Source organism: Elaeis guineensis, chromosome 4 (assembly GCF_000442705.2).
Source record: "Elaeis guineensis isolate ETL-2024a chromosome 4, EG11, whole genome shotgun sequence".
NCBI lineage: Eukaryota > Viridiplantae > Streptophyta > Magnoliopsida > Arecales > Arecaceae > Elaeis > Elaeis guineensis.
The window spans coordinates 123,635,762-123,652,075 of NC_025996.2; the positions used below are offsets into that span (position 1 = coordinate 123,635,762).

At 35.5% G+C, this 16,314-nt stretch overlaps 2 long non-coding RNA genes and 1 pseudogene across 2 annotated transcripts; all 3 read left to right on the top strand.

Moving 5' to 3' along the window:
- Positions 1–7,919: 7,919 nt before the first annotated feature.
- LOC140857006 (uncharacterized) lies at positions 7,920–8,548 on the top strand. The gene is made up of 3 exons (XR_012140493.1): positions 7,920–8,173; positions 8,248–8,343; positions 8,454–8,548. It is a non-coding gene; the product is annotated as an uncharacterized lncRNA (long non-coding RNA).
- A 492-nt stretch (positions 8,549–9,040) lies between these two features.
- On the top strand, positions 9,041–11,001 carry LOC140857007 (zinc finger BED domain-containing protein RICESLEEPER 2-like; annotated as a pseudogene).
- A 119-nt stretch (positions 11,002–11,120) lies between these two features.
- On the top strand, positions 11,121–11,879 carry LOC140857008 (uncharacterized). Its single transcript, XR_012140494.1, has 3 exons — positions 11,121–11,190; positions 11,298–11,350; positions 11,476–11,879. It is a non-coding gene; the product is annotated as an uncharacterized lncRNA (long non-coding RNA).
- The last annotated feature ends 4,435 nt before the right edge of the window (positions 11,880–16,314 follow it).

Genomic DNA, 16,314 nt, shown 5'->3' on the forward strand with positions numbered 1-16,314 from the left:
GAGTCTTCTTCCCGGTTTTGCATCCCCTGTTTTTGTTTTTTTTTTTTTTTTTCGTTTTGGTCTGCTGGCTGGGCTGGGCTTGGTTGGGCTATCACATGTAGTATCTGGTGAAAGACCCACCATGGCGTCCTTTGGGATCATTCCATGTCTTAAGATGCAGAGTTCAAAATTTCTTAGATCTAAAGGGAGATCATCCAGGCTTGTAGCCCTACTTAGTATGTAAAGAAGAGGCGAATGTCAGATAAGCTTTGAGAAAGATGGTAGTCTCTATTTTGTTGCAACATATTCAGCCAGCAACCACTATAGAGACACCTACTATGTGTTTCCAAAGTAATGTTTCTGCCTTTTCAATTATCTACAAAATAGGGGCATTGCATTTGATCCTGTATATCAACCCTGCTATACTGTCAAATTCTTAAAGTTCTTGATTTTTCTAATTTTGGCAAACAAATTTAAAAGGACATTTTAATCCCTAATAGTGTAGTTGGGTTCCCATGGAGAGACTGCACCATGAGCCTCCTGGAATGCAATTGAAGTGAAATCAACTACTAGAGAAGGTCTACGAAATCACAACATGAGCAGCGTAGGCAACCTTGGTAGGATATACAACAACTAAGGTTTAGATATTATATGAACTATGGAGTATGAACCATTTAGAATGCAATATATCTTGGTGTCGCAACATGCCTTAAGTTCATTTGAGTAAAAGGCAATAAAAATATTCAGGTCATTTCATAGTCAGAGAATAATAAAAGAGGTGGTGTCACATGCAATTGGAGCATGTAAATGATCCAGCTTTCTGTCAAACAAGTCTGTATTAAATAAGTCATGATGATATATCGAATTATAATTATAACTGTTTATGATGCAGAGTGGAACATATTCACAACTGTTTATGGTGCCATTGTTAAAAATTTCATTATTGTTAATTATTATAGCTTCACATAATGTTCTTCTTTTTTGTTTGTGCAGGTTTGCTCTTCTGTTCCTTCTTGTTTCTTTATGAAGTTTTAATTAGTATTTTCACATATTATAACTACGTTGTCATCAAACTATATAGTCTGGTTCATGTGGTGGTTCTACTTTACAAGATCACCTTTCCATGTTGTAAACTGGATCAGCCTAGGGTGAGTAATGTGACTGAGAAAACTTGTGTAGATACATTCTCATATCTTCTCTCTCCTATTTTGAAATATCCGACCATATTTAGGTGGTTTCTTTTGGATCTATTTTTAATTAATTATTTTTGATTAAGACCTTGTCTGGGCTTGGTTAGTGACATTCATGTCGCGCTGGACATCAGACCAACCGCTTGTTTGCAGCATACAAAAAGTGTTACTTCTGTAAATTAAAATTGCAATAAAATGCATTATGTAGATAAATTTGAGTTTATTTTACTTGGCAGTTTCATTGTGTCCTTTTCAAATAAAGCTCCTGATCCAGAAAAAGATAGTGCTGCTGTGCAGGCATTTCTTGCCAATATGGAAGGGGCTTTTAGGGCCCATACACTTTGGGCTGGTAGTTCAGAAGAAGAGCTGGAAAGTGCTGGTGAGGTAAGCTTTCTCATATTTATCTTTGTCCTTAAAATGGAAATCACCAGTATTTTCTTGATGCCTTTTTGGAAATATATTGCCTGGTGCTGAGAATGGAAAGCATAAGGATGAAATATGCCAAAGTCTGCACAATCAGGGAATAACTCTACATGCAATTTAAGGTCAAACAAGGAACATCTATGTGAGAAGATTTAACTTCTGTATAAGAAGTCCTGAGGTCTCATAGATATTCCATGCCATCATTATGAAGTATAATTATTCATATTCCTCTCTTTCTAGATTCCATCAGTATAGTACAGGAGCAGGAATTTATCATTTATTTGCTTCTCCAGACAAATCTTGAACCAAATATAAAGAACCCTTATTAGATGTTTAGCAGTACCACTTTATATATGTGCGTGCACATATTCAAAAAGTTGCACCCTATCTTTGATTCTTCCATGAAACTTCAATCAGTGCAAAAGTGCTTGATATTTTCTTGCTCAACATATGAGAAGACGCTTATCAAACAATGCTTAGACGTGTTGCTTAAGATTCTCTCAAGTGGGATTTCCTTTCTAGAATGAATGGATCATTAATTTTAGTTGGAATGTATTTATGTCCAATTCTATAGAAGAGCATGCCAAAATGATTTAGATGCTATCAATTTATAAACCATATATATTTTTTTGTTATATGCATTTAGTGATACATGATATATGTTCATTTCACCAATTTTTACATGTAGGAACACAGCATCGACGTGCAGTGCATGGTCCTAGTAGGGGTCTTGTTTTGGAAAAATATGTGCATACACACAATGAAAAACCGAAGGTACAGATATTTCGAGATCATCCGGTTGGCACAGAGGCTAGTATCGTCGCAAATGAGATCAGTTTGTATATGTGGAATCATTTTTCGTGGGCTGCTGAAAGTTTCAAGCATGTAGCTCCTCGATACCGTGATGCTCTAGTCTCTCACATCAAGGTAAGAATTAAATTTGGATGTCTTGCATATCATTACATGATCCATATTATTTTTGGTTATATAAATAAATTTTTTATTATATGAATAATTTCATGTATTTGCTTTTGGGTATGATGACTGTGTAGGATAATATTGACTTCGAGGATTGCACTGACGAAGAAGTGACGGCATGTATTCTCAAAATGGCTGCAAATAGATACAGAGATCGGCGATGTAGGTTTCATAAATACTGCAATGAGCTACAGGCGAAGGGGATTGATCCTGTGACCCAGCCATACAAAAATTGGGCTGGGTCTAGTGACGATTGGCGGTGGTTATGTGAGCATTTTGGAAGTGAGGCATTTCAGGTATGTCTAGTGTTTCAAATTTTTTTAATTTTGTTATGTCCTTTATTGGTTATAATTATATGTATTTTGTAGTGACGATCGGAGGCGAATAAGGTGAATAGGAGTAAGATTGATTCTATTCACACGCAAGGAAGTGCCTCTTTTGCACAGAAAATGAAGAGGATGGTACGCAACTATATTTGCAATCATACTTTGTAACTTCTTATTAAATATTTATATTATTTTGATATCTTTTTTTTTCTTTTTTTTTTATTTGAATAGGGACTATCCGGAGTCGACGCCTATGCTAAATTCTATCAAAACAAGAGTGGCGAGTTCATGACCGAGGAGGCGAGGCAGCGTCATGTAAGTATCATTACTCTATATTTTGAATACTTTTAAAGAGTTTGAAAAAAAATTATGATTTTATTTGGTTTATTGTGAAGGAAAAAATGTTAGAATTGAGAGAGCAGGCGACGAGGGAGGTGGGATCTGACGGTGATACTGGATCGCAGCAGGTTTGTTTGATATCAGATGATACGATTTTGGATACCGTCCTCGAGCGGCAGCTAGGATCTGGTCATAGCATGCGGTCCAAAAAATCATGCAGTTCGTCATCCGGCCGGTCTGATGATGCATCGGTGCCAGAGGCAGTTAGGACATCCATGAGCATGATGCAAGATCAGATTAGTTACTGGATGAATCGTAGTCAGACGCTCGAGAGTATCGTAGCTACGGTGGTGGGATGGCTCGGTATTGATGTTTCTGAGTTAGCACCTCTACAGTCACATGATGCCGCCTCTGCACCACCATCGCGACACATATCGGGTCAGGGATCGATGCCTGGAGAAGGGAACGAGGTTAACGAGTCAGATCATACCTAGTTTGTAGTTATTTTAAATTTAAAATAGTGTATGGACTTATATTTTTGTATATGACAAAGATGGTTATGAAACTTTTTGATACTTGGAATTGGTCTTTTGACTTAGAATATTTTTATTGTGTTAATATACTGATTATTTAAAATATGTTTGATCAGAGAATTTGTATTTGAGCAGATTTTTTTAGAAAAAAAATAAAAAATTTATTTTTTATCCAAAATTTATTTTAGCGACGAAATATTAATTTCGTCGCAAAAAAATTTATGAACCCAAAAAAATAAAATTTTTATTATACATTGCGACGAAATTTTTTATTTCGTTGCTATTTTTGCGACGAAAAAATAGTTTCGTCGCTAAAAATTTTAACTTTTTGCAATGAAATTTTTATTTCGTCGCAATTATGGCGATGAATTATTTTATTTCATCATCCTTCTAGCGACGAAATTTTTATTTCGTCGTCATTATAGCGACGAAATTTTTTTTTCATCGCAATTATAGCAACGAACATTTTTTTTGTTGCAATTATTGCGACGAAATTATTTCGTTGCTATTTTTGCGATGAAAAAATAGTTTCGTCGCTAAAAATTTTAACTTTTTGTGATGAAATTTTTATTTCGTCGCAATTATGGCGACGAATTTTTTTATTTCATCGTAATTATGGCGACGAATTTTTTTATTTCGTCGCCTTTCTAGCGACGAAATTTTTATTTCATCGCCATTATAGCGACGAAATTTTTTTTTCATCGCAATTATAGCAACGAACATTTTTTTCGTCGCAATTATTGCGATAAAATTTTTGCGACAAATTTTGTTTGCGACAAAATCCGTCGCTAAGTTTTACGATGAATTTCGTTTTCGTCGCAAAAAATAAGAGAATATTTTTTCTTAATCACAATATTTAGCGACGAAATTATTTTTCATTGCAATTTTAGTGACGAAAATTTAAGCTCTTGCGACAAAATATTTTCGTCGCTAATACAGCACATAACTTCGTCGTCTAGGTTTACTATTTTTTGCGATGAAATAAAAAAATTTCGTCGCTAAGGTCTTTTGCTACGAGGCTTTCTCTACAAATTTTTAGCGACGATATATTTCGTCGTAAATACTTTTAGCGATGAAAATATGATTTTTAGCGACGAAAAAATTTCATCGCAAAAAATCAAATTTCTTGTAGTGTAAAAATAAAATCTATATGAAATCCTTTTTTTGTGACAAAGCAATGATTTTTGTTTGATTTCACCCATGGATATTTGTTGACTATTCTTTTAATTCCATGGCCAAAATAAGAGAGAGTTGTTTATGATTATACATGGATTATGTGCAAGAGATCCTTCAATGAGGAAGAATCCAAAGACTCAATTGCAAGAAATACATAACTTGATAAAATCAATCTGACTTTGGGCTGATATTGTTTTCATCTTTCTTCCTTAAATAGAGTAGAGAAGTATGTCAAGAGAGGTTTATTCAATAAAAGTGGGACTATTATTTTTTTTTTTTTGAAAAAGATCATGTGTATAGTGAGACATGAGCTAATTTGCATCATAAAGTACTTATGATGGCTAAAGAGACCAAGCCAGAAATTATTTTAGTTCTTTTGGTACATGAGTGAGAAATTGTTTGCAACACCTAAACTTGAGCATTTGAATTCCTATAAGGCAAACATAAAGAATCTAGCTGGAAAGCATGTAAGTCTAGATAATCCTTTCCAGGAAGAAGAATTTAGATTAGTTACCTTTGAATTAGCGTAGGAAAAGGCCCCGGGCCAAGATAGTTTTTATTGATTTTTTATCAAGGATATCCCTCTATGCTTAAGAAAGACACTTAAAATCTTTGAGGAGCTCAACTCTCGCAAAAATGATTTGAGAAGTATTGACTTCATTGTAATTTTCTTATTCTAAAAAATAGAGGATGCAAATTCTGTTAAAGAGTTCCGGCCTAAAAGTTCATCAAATGGGATCCAGAGAATTATAACAAAGTTTCGGTTGATATATTGAAGGGCGTCCTCTATGAGTTAATTTCGAAAAGTGGTTTGCTGTTATAACAGTATGATTGGTTTTGGACTGCTTTACTACTGCTCAGGAAGTTGTATCTTCTACTTATGATGAATCCAAAACTCTTGAAATTAGGCTTTGAAAAAGTATGTGATATGATTTACTAGGACTTCTTGATCATTCTTATGCAAAATAGATGCTTTTTGAAAAATGGATTTGCTGGATTTAATGTTGTCTAACGCCAGGCTGCTGTGGAGTTCTTTTGAATGGTAAGCTGGGATGATAGATTTTTTGTAAAAGGGGTCTCAAACAATGAGATACTCTATATCCTTTCTTATTCACATTAGTGGATGATATGTTGTTCGGAATGTTTTTATTGGCACAAAGAAATTCTTTGACCAATGGTTTTGGAAATAATATGGCTAATAAAAAAATAGTGCCCTTAAAGTTGGATGATGATATTGTGGTGTTTTGTAAACCTAATTTGTAGCAGGTTGGAAATAGCAAGGTTCTCTTATTTTAGATTTCATAGTTGTCTATTAATATTTCCAAATATTCTCTAGTTCTAATGGGCTCGGATTGGGATGCTGGAATTTAGCTGTGCCTCTTTACTTGAATGTGAAGTTAGACTGTTTAGCTATCAAATACTTGCGTCTTCCTTTTAGACCAGGAAAAATACTCAAGACTGATTGGTTGCCAATCATTGTTAGAGCGAATGGAAATTGTCTTGATGAAAGAGTTGAGCTTTATCTATTGGTGGCTGGCGTACTCTTTGTCAATTTAGTTGAATTGCTAGTACCGCACGGTGTGGATAGTTAAGAACCATAATGACTAACACATGTACTTGCCCTCATCTACACCTTACATCTGAGCGATCTAGTCAGCTCCAGTATTCTGCTAACTAGGATACTGTGGTTGCATATCATAGAAATAATATTCGGTACATGTATACATGCATGTAATAACAAATTTTGTACCATATATGAAATATATGACAACTAGATAGGGAAAAATGTAGGAAATTATGTTAAGTAATTGATACTAAAGAAATAAATCAAAATCCCATATGGTGATGGTGGTGCCACAAATAAATACACAAAATAGTCGATATGAGGATCTGTGCATGCATGTATTTAGTCTTACATTGACTATGCAATCGATATGTTCTGAGTACTTATATATAAAGCTAAGAAACCTAAATAATATCTTTTGGCTAGTCTTTTTAGATGAGGTCCTAAATTTTTGAGAATGATATCAGAGCATATCTAGTACATGACCCATATAGACTAGAAGATACTACAATAGGGGCTCATTTGGATTGACCATGAGCTCATCATTATGCTTGTGGTTGGATTTGAATGGATTTGGACTCTTAACCTAGCGAGGATGCCCGAGCTTAAAGAAAAAGTATGTCAGGACTCATATGGATGTATAATTAATCCTACATTAACTATGCATTGAATAGATCTTGGATACTTATATAGGGTCAAAGAGTCGAAATAAAAATTATGATCTTATGCGATATACTACTCCTAGATTGATCCCACTAATCTAATAAAAATCATGATCTTATGCGATATACTAATTGAACGTGATAGGTCTCTTACTTAACATCATCCTACAATTCAAGTAAAAACTATCTCATTAATTATTTTAATAAATGCCCAAATTTAAGATTAAATTCCATGTCTTTAATTTAAATCTAAAAATAATAAAATAATAATAAATCAGTGAAATATCTTATATAATTTTTAAATCAAATAAAACAACTCTAAAACTAGTCTAGATTGTCATCTAATTTCCCGTCACTACATGCAAAATGCTTTACATGACACTTATGATGGATTACTAGTGCACATTTCATCTACAAATAGGGCTGGAAGTGGGCTCGGGCCGGCCCGAGGCCCATCGGGTCGGGCCTGCTTCGGATCGGGCTTCAGGCTTGGCCTGAAACCATCCAGGTCGAGCTCGGGCCAATAAAATAGGGCCCATTTTAATTTCGGGTTGGGCTCGGGTGGACTTTTGGTCCAGCCCGGGCTCGGGCCCGAGCCCGAAATGGAGCCTGACTAAAGGCCCAATTGCCAACCTGAAAGGGAGCCTGAAATAAAAATGGGACATGGACCACACGGTCAGACCGACTAAAAGAGCCCTGAGCGGCTGAGCCCATTGCCTCGAGCCCTCAACGCCTCTTCAGACTTCTCACTTCCGCTCTTCCTCTTCTCTTCTCCATCTTCAATTCTTCCCCATCTGTCAAAGTCGATCATCCATCCCTGGTCCATGTTCTATCCACCGACCGCCATCATCGTCTTCCCCTATTTGTCGACAGATCTTCCGTCTTCCCCTTTTGGCGTGTTCTGTCCTTGATCCGTGACATCGATCCTCCATCTTCTCTCATTGTCATCGACCATCACTGACATTGTCTTCCTGTCTTCGGCCATCATCGTACATCGTTTTGGGTAAGGATCCTCCAAATCCCCTTCCTCTAGATCTCAAGTCTTAGTATTCCTTAATCTTTTCTTTTCCTCTTTAGGGTTTTGAACTTTATTGCCAGAGAGCGGAGGCTTCAACATCGTGCTGCCGTATTGCCGTGCTGGGAGCTGCGCTTCAACACCTTGCCAGAGCCAAGGTCAGACCTCTATCCTTTTAATCCCATTAAACCCTTAAACCCATCCTCTTTGGCTCTTCCTCTTCTCTTCACTCTTCTATCTCCTGACTTTCCCAATTTCCCCATTGAAGTCTCAAAGTCGAAGAGGTTGAAGAGCCCTTGGCCCTCCCTGGTCCGTGTTCCATCCACCGACCGCCATCACCATGCTGGGCAGCTGGGCTTCAACACCTTACCGGAGCCAACAAGGTTAGATCTCCATCCATCGTGCCTCTAGCCTCCTCTGTTTTGATCTTCTTCGTTGTCATTATGTCATATTGATCATGCTAAAAGCCTCCCCTGTTTTGGTCGCACTATGCATGATTGTATTGTTGTGATTGATCATTTTAGGCTTTTAGCTAATCACCTATTTTAGCATACTGATCATTTTAGCACTATGCATGATTGTTTTGCATACTAGTCAATTTTAGACTTTTAGCATACTAGTCATATGCAGAGCACTATGCATGATTATTTGCACCTGTGATCCGAAACCACCAACAAACAATCGGTTCCTTCAAAAAAATTTTGGGACAAAGTTGCATATTGTTTGGTGTATATCAAATTTTTTATATTTTGTCATATTCATTTCGAACAATTAAGATATTGATCATTGTATTCCTTCAAAAAAATTTAATTTTTTTAATAATTTATGTTCTTATTTCAATAGATTATTTTATTTATGTCTAATTCTAAAATGGATGAAAATGAGACTGTTCAAAATATAAGGGATGGAGATGATAAAGATGAAGATACTGTTGAAGCTATTGAAAGTGATAAAGGTTCTAAAAAAAGATCATGGGTATGGAATCATTTTATCGAGAAAAAAAATCTGATGGGCCAATAGCTATATGCAAATATTGCAAAAAGGTATTAAGTGGCAATACTAAAGGAGGAACAAGTCATCTAAAATGACATCTTGAAAATATTTGCAAGAAATATCAAAAGAATCCGATGAATCAAATGTTTATAGTAGCAAGTTCAAAAGATCTGGTGAAGTCTTTTAAATTCAATCAAGAAGAGAGTAGAAAATTACTTGCAAAATTTATTATATGTGCCAAACTTTTATTTCGTACTGTTGAGCATCTTATTTTTTTTGATTTTATGAGATCTGTTCAACTATTGTTTAATGTTATTGGTTGTAAGACAGTAAGAAGTGATTGTATAGCTTTGTACCAAGCAGAAAGGAAAAAAATACATGATGTATTTAAGAAATTAAATTCTTGAATTAGTTTTACTACTGATATTTGGACATCAAATTAGAAAATTGGTTATCTTTTCCTTACGACACATTATATTGATTCTGAATTTCTTCTGCATAAGAGGATAATTAGTTTCAAGAAACTAGCATACCCTCATACAAGTTTTGCAATTGAAGATGCTATTGGAAAGTGCCTTGCTAAATGAGAATTGGATTCTAAAATATATGCCGTTACTTTAGATAATTGTTCCACAAATGATGTTGTAATTAGAAGGATTCAAGATCACTTTTGTCATGGAATGTTATTTGATGGAGAGTATAGTCATATCAGATGCTGTGCACACATATTAAATATTATGGTTCAAGATGAAATGAAAATAATTTATGAAGCCGTTGAATGCATAAGGGAGCTTATTAGATATGTGTCTGCATCTCCATCTCGAATGCAAGGATTTAATGAAATTGCACAACATATGAGACTTCCTATTAAAAAAGGACTCACTTTGGATGGTGCTACAAGATGGAATTCTACTTATGAAATATTGACTGTTGTAATTACTTATAAAGATGTTTTTAATAAATATGCAACCGAATATTCATGTATATGCCCCACCAATAATGAATGAAAATAAGCTGATGTAATTGTTAAATTCTTAGAAGGCTTTCTAGATGCCACTAAAGTATGTTCTAGTTACAAGTATCCCACATCTAATTTCTATGTAAAAGAAGTTTGGGGAATTAGGGTCTTATTGATGCATGGGAGTATTGATACTAATGATACACTAAAGCAATTGACAAATGAGATGCAAAAGAAGTTCAACAAATATTGGTCTCAGTGAAATATTTTATTTGTCATTGCTTCTATTTTGGATCCTAGATCAAAGTTGATATTTATAGAGTTTTGTTATCAAATGGTATTTGATGTGGAAGAGAGCAAAAAGAAAATTGATGAGATTCGTACTTATCTTTATAAATTTTATAATGAGTATGCAGATGCAACAAGAGTGCAGCCTTCTGTAAGTTCAAATGAGCTAACAGCTGATTTTGATGGACAAAGTCATATAACTTCAGTTTCTTCTTTTAACTTGAGCAAAATAAAATTTGGTATGGATTTTGTTCAATTTAGAAATCAAAGTTCTTCGAAAAGGCCAAAGAGATCAGAGCTAGATAGTTATTTAGATGATGATGTACTTTCTGATATGAGGGACAAGCAATTTGATATCTTAGCATGGTGGAAGAGCAACACAACAATCTATCCTATATTATCCAGAATGGCTAGAGATATTCTTGTTATTCCAGTCTCTACTGTTTCATCAGAATCGGCATTCTGCACTGGTGATAGAGTTGTAGACCAGTATCGGAGTTCATTGAGTTCATCTACAGTCAAGGCTTTAGTTTGTACCCAAGATTGGCTACGTGAAGAATATGATGAAGGTATATAAATAATTTAAATTTATATTATATTTTTTATTTACTCATAGTATTTATATTTTGAAGATTTATGATTGATATGTCATATGTGTCATGTGTGTTAACAGTTACAAGTAGCTCAAATTTTTTGAAGTTGAATGTGAATGATGGCACCCCAAAGCGAGCCGAGCAGTAAAGTTGGGATGTGGACGTAATAATATGTAATCATCTATATAGTATTTCTTTAATCCATGTAAAATTATAAATTTATTTATTTAACAATTTCATAAGTAACCATCTATATATTTTTAAATTTTTGGAGTTGCAGTTTGCACTATGTACATGCTGTCCAAAGTCATACCATAGAAAGTGTTTGCCAAGGTACTTAGCAAATTCTTCTCCAATTTTTAATTATTCTGTAGCTGTGAAGCATTTAATAAGCAAAACTCTTATGTTCTTCTGTGGATCATATTCTTGCTGCATTAATTAGAAATTTTTTTTTGAAGGCTCAAAGGAAAAAGGTATCATAATGTGGGCTTGTGAGCTCTGCAACAGCTTTTGACAAAGCAACAGCTTATTTTTGGAAATTTGTTAGCAAGAGCTTCTGACAAAGGAAAATGTCTTAATCTGTGATTGAAATCAAATTTAAGGAGGTTCTTCACTGTTTGGCAGCTACTAACTGAAATCTGTCTTTGGGAAATGAATATTTGTATGCATAAGAATTTTTGTAGAGGGTACACAATGTGGGCAGATCTTGGTAGTCAGTTTGTTTGATGAGCATACTATTTGCTGAAATTATCTGGCAACTCTAGCTCTCATGCGACATATAAATATTAAATGTGTTATATAGGAAGCTGAAATGTTTGAATTCTATCGCTTTGGACGGTTTATATTTGCTTTGCAGAAAGCTCAAATATTTTGCCTTGATTCTCTGGTTCATTTTTGGCCAATGCTCTACTACAGGCACCTTTTCTCTTGCCACGTACTCCGTTTTTCCCCCCTCCTGGTAGGTAAGCATACCCATGAGATGTTTAAAGGGCTTTTTTATGGATCTGTCATTAGAATGTTAGATTTTAGCAGTTAGTTGGTGCCTACGGCCTACCCGTAAGATGAAGAATGTTATACTCCAGCAGTTAGATTTTAGCAGTTAGTTCATGCTGCGAAATTTTGGTTTGAACCTCTGCTAACCTGTATGCTAACGGCCAAGGAATGCTTTGTCTCCCGAGAAGGGGGCATAACCAAACTCCAAAATGACTCATTTTTTGGCTGTTCTTAGAGAGACTAGAATGCAGATGGCCGCTTAAACTTGAGACATGTTGCTTCTATCTATTTTACACTTGGCTGGCGTTACTTGAAACAGAGGTGGTGGCTGAAATGAAAAAACTTACTTCAGAAGAGTTTCAGTAACATTTGACGGGCGTGCAAAGGCAAATTTGTTTGAGATATCAGTGTTATTTTAAATATGTATTTGTCGTTCGTGAACAATTTATATTTCTTTTAATGTCTATTTGGGCTTGATTCAGGCTTGGACGCGGGCCTAATTCGGGCTTGAACAATGGGCTCATTCGGGCCTGGACGTGGGCCGGGCCTGATTCGGGCTTGGATGCGGGCCGGCCCAATCGGGTTCGGGCCTGATCCGGGCTTGGGCTCAGGCCGGGTTCGGGCCATATATTTTTTAAAACATTTGGGCCTAAACCCGGCCCAAAGCCCGACAAAAAAATTTGTGCTGGGCTCGGATAGGGGTCTGGCCTGGCCCAGCCCGGCCCAATTCCAGCCCTATCCCCAAATTTACTTATTTTATCTCATTATGGTTAAAGGTTAGTTAGCACAGCACAATGACCGTGATGTGGGGTAGAGCACTTTCTTTGAAAATACTCTCTCCTCACCAAACCAATAACCCCTAACTTTCCCCTTAGTTTTGATTTTGTCCATTTAATTTATTACCTTTAATTTGATATTTATATTAATATTTATTTTCTTAGATTGGATATGCCTATATTTTTAGATATATACTAGTGTCCGTCAAGTACAAGCATGGATGGTTGTAATTCCCTTTATAACAATTCTTATTTTGTATTTCCTATATAACTTGTTCTCTCAAAAAAATTTATATGTAATTTCATAGATATACTTTCACTTTTGAACACAACTTTCTTGCTCTCTTAAAGCTAGAGGTAAGCCAATAGAGAATTTTTTAATAATGCTAAGACAATTTGGACATTAAAATATCCATTTGCATCCAAATAGAGATAGCTAGAGACTGAAATCAAGAAATCAAATCTGTTGCTACTTTGTTTACCCTAAGTTATTAAGAATGTGGCTGACAAGCATCACACACACACACACAGAAAGAGTTCTATTTTGTTGTGACTTGTTAGGACTGCAACACCAAGTTTTTTAAATTATCATGGTGTATTTTGGTTGGATTGGTAAGATGCCAGATCATCTCTTCGGTGTATTCTGATTGGCTTAGTAAGATGCCAGGTCATCTTTATTACATGCCATACCCATTGTTATATTAATAAAATGATGGGGAACATTCAAGCTACATAAGTTTTTCCCATTATAATTCCGTAGGCGGTAATCCTTTTCTGATTGTAATATAAATATTATCCGTATATGAAATAGAACATGCAACTTTGTTGATCTTTGAGTACTAAATTCATGATTATAGCTAGGCCCAACTTAGGTTGTGGTTGCTACTTTATTTTCCTTTTGGTTAATGAATGATCATTAATTGTTAAGCGATCTAAGCTTGTATCCTCCAAAAAATAAGAAAATATGAAATAACTATAGAAGAAGACAAAAACATATTTAGCTATTCAATTTCTTAGAAGATTTACATTTAAGATCAAGCTCATAAGGTAAAATAATTAGTACTACTACAATTTGATCCACTAAGAGGGTGTTTGATTGGGATAATTAAGGTCTGGAATGGGAATCGAAATAGATGGCTCCCATTCCAAGTATTTGGTTGGGGGGAAATTCCATTCCGATTTTCATTCCAGAGAAGAATGTGAATGATCCATTCCTTTCTATAGCTGAATCCGGCTTCACCTCAAGGGAGTCAAAATCTAGAGTGAGATTAAAAAAAAAACTCATCGGGCATGGGATGTGGGATATGAGAATCATGGCCAAGGGAGAAAATGGAAGAGGGAGAGCTTGAGAAGGAGGTTGGAGGGGATGTCGGCAGTGACGATGGAGGGGTGGCATCAGATGAAGTGGTGGAGCTGGAGGATGGAGAGACCTGCACGACGACGGAAGAAGTCGAGGATGGCATCGGGCTTCGTCGGAGAGGTGAGTAGGAAGGTGGGACCGAGAGTAGAGAGGAGGCGCCAGTGCCGAATGTGAGGGAAGAGGGCGGAGGAGCTGCAGACCACCAAGGGGTTTGGAGGGGTGGTGGTGGCTCGGAGGAGATGCGGGCTGCCAGGGGGGTGGGGCAGCTTGGGGGAGCCGCGGACCACCAAAGGCTTGGAGGGGTGGGTCGGAGAAGGCACTGGTCCTGTGGAGATGGGGGTGGGGGAGGGGGTGGCACGGAGAAGTGGAGGAGACACAGGGGGTTGGGGAGTGGGGTGGTGGTGGTGGCTCGGAGGAGTGGCAGGCTGTGGGTGGGGGTTAGTGGGGTGGGGGGTGGGGGGAGGTGGGGGCGCAGAGAAGTGGAGGAGGCACAAGAGGGGTCGGGATGCGGTGCGGAGGGGATGTAGGGAGCTGGAGGGAAGGGGTGGGGGGTAGTGCGGTTCACACCGATGGAGGTGGGGGGTTGGGTGCGGTGATGCCATGGAAAGAGGGAGGAAGATGGAAGGAAAAAAAATAAATAAATCCTCCCTTACCCCTTTATCTTCTAAAAAAATAAAATAATAATAATAATAATAACAATAATAATAATAATAAATAAAATATTATTTTTTAAAAAATAATATTTTTAATTTTGATTCTTTTAAATGAACCAAATAGCAATCACTACAACAAAATAGGTTATTAGCGACGAAAAATTTTCATCACTAATCATCTATTTTCGTAGCTAATAGTTATTAGCAACGAAACTTTTATCGTCAATATTTCATCGCAAATAATCACATCATTGATAATATTTTACAATGAAAAAAATATTTTATCGCTAATAAAAATTATTTACGATGAATAATTTTTATCGTTAAAAATTTTTTGATGAAAAATTTTAATCATTAAAAAAATATTTACGACAAATTATAACGTCACTAATAAATAAAAAATTAATAACGATAAAAATATTTTCATCACTATTAATTTAATTAAAATATTTTCTAAAATAAAATTTTTAAAAACTTTTAGCGACAAAAAATTTATGTCGCAAAAAATTTTTTTGCAACAAAATTTTTTTATCGCTATTAATTTAATAATAAATTTTTTAAAAGCTAAATTTAAATAATATTAGTGATAAAAAAGTTACATCATAAATATGATAATTTTGATGAAATTTTTATCGCTAATAATTATTTATGATGAATAACTTTTCATCGTTATTAATTATATATAAAATTTTAATAGTTTTATATTTATTAAAAAATTAAATTATCATACTTAAATATTTTTAAAGATTAATATTTTGATGGAAATAATTCCATCACTAATAATTTAAACATATTTTTTAAAAAATAATTTATGGATATATATTTTTAATTTATATCTATAATATTTTTTATAAATTAAAAATAAAAAATAAAAATAAAAATTTATACAATAAATTGACACATAAATTTTATTATTTTATTATATTAAATTAAAGTTATAAAAAATTTAAAATAAAAATAAAAAAATACATGAAGAAGTCATCAAGTGTCGACATTTGGAGAGCGAGTTGGGGAAGAAAAGCACTCGAAAGAGCTCGAACCGGCCTGCTGCTGCTTCATCAACTGTATCATCTACTCCATCTATGCCATCCACTCCATTTGGATCTGAAGCTACTGATACTCGTCGATATGTGCAGCCAAATACTGAGCTTGCTGCTCAGCCTGCTGTCGATCTACGGCATCCTGCCTCTGTACCTCCATCAATTGAGCCTCGCATGTAGAATAGATATCAGTCCTAGATGAGCGTGAAGATGAGGGAGCTGTGATTCCATATCCTAGACCCCTAACATAATAGGGTCTCATACCAAGCATCTGATCACAGTTCTCATCATCTGTGGGTGCGGTCGAGCCCTCAGGAGTAGGCTAAGATCTCATGTCTGTCATACGGTTATGAAAATTAAAGTTATAGCTATTTTAATTTTAAAATAAAAATTAGACTGTGAATAAAAAAATAATTAAAAAACTTACAAAAAGCTTTTGGCTCCCCGTCGTCCACTCTCCTGACCATCACTGGTG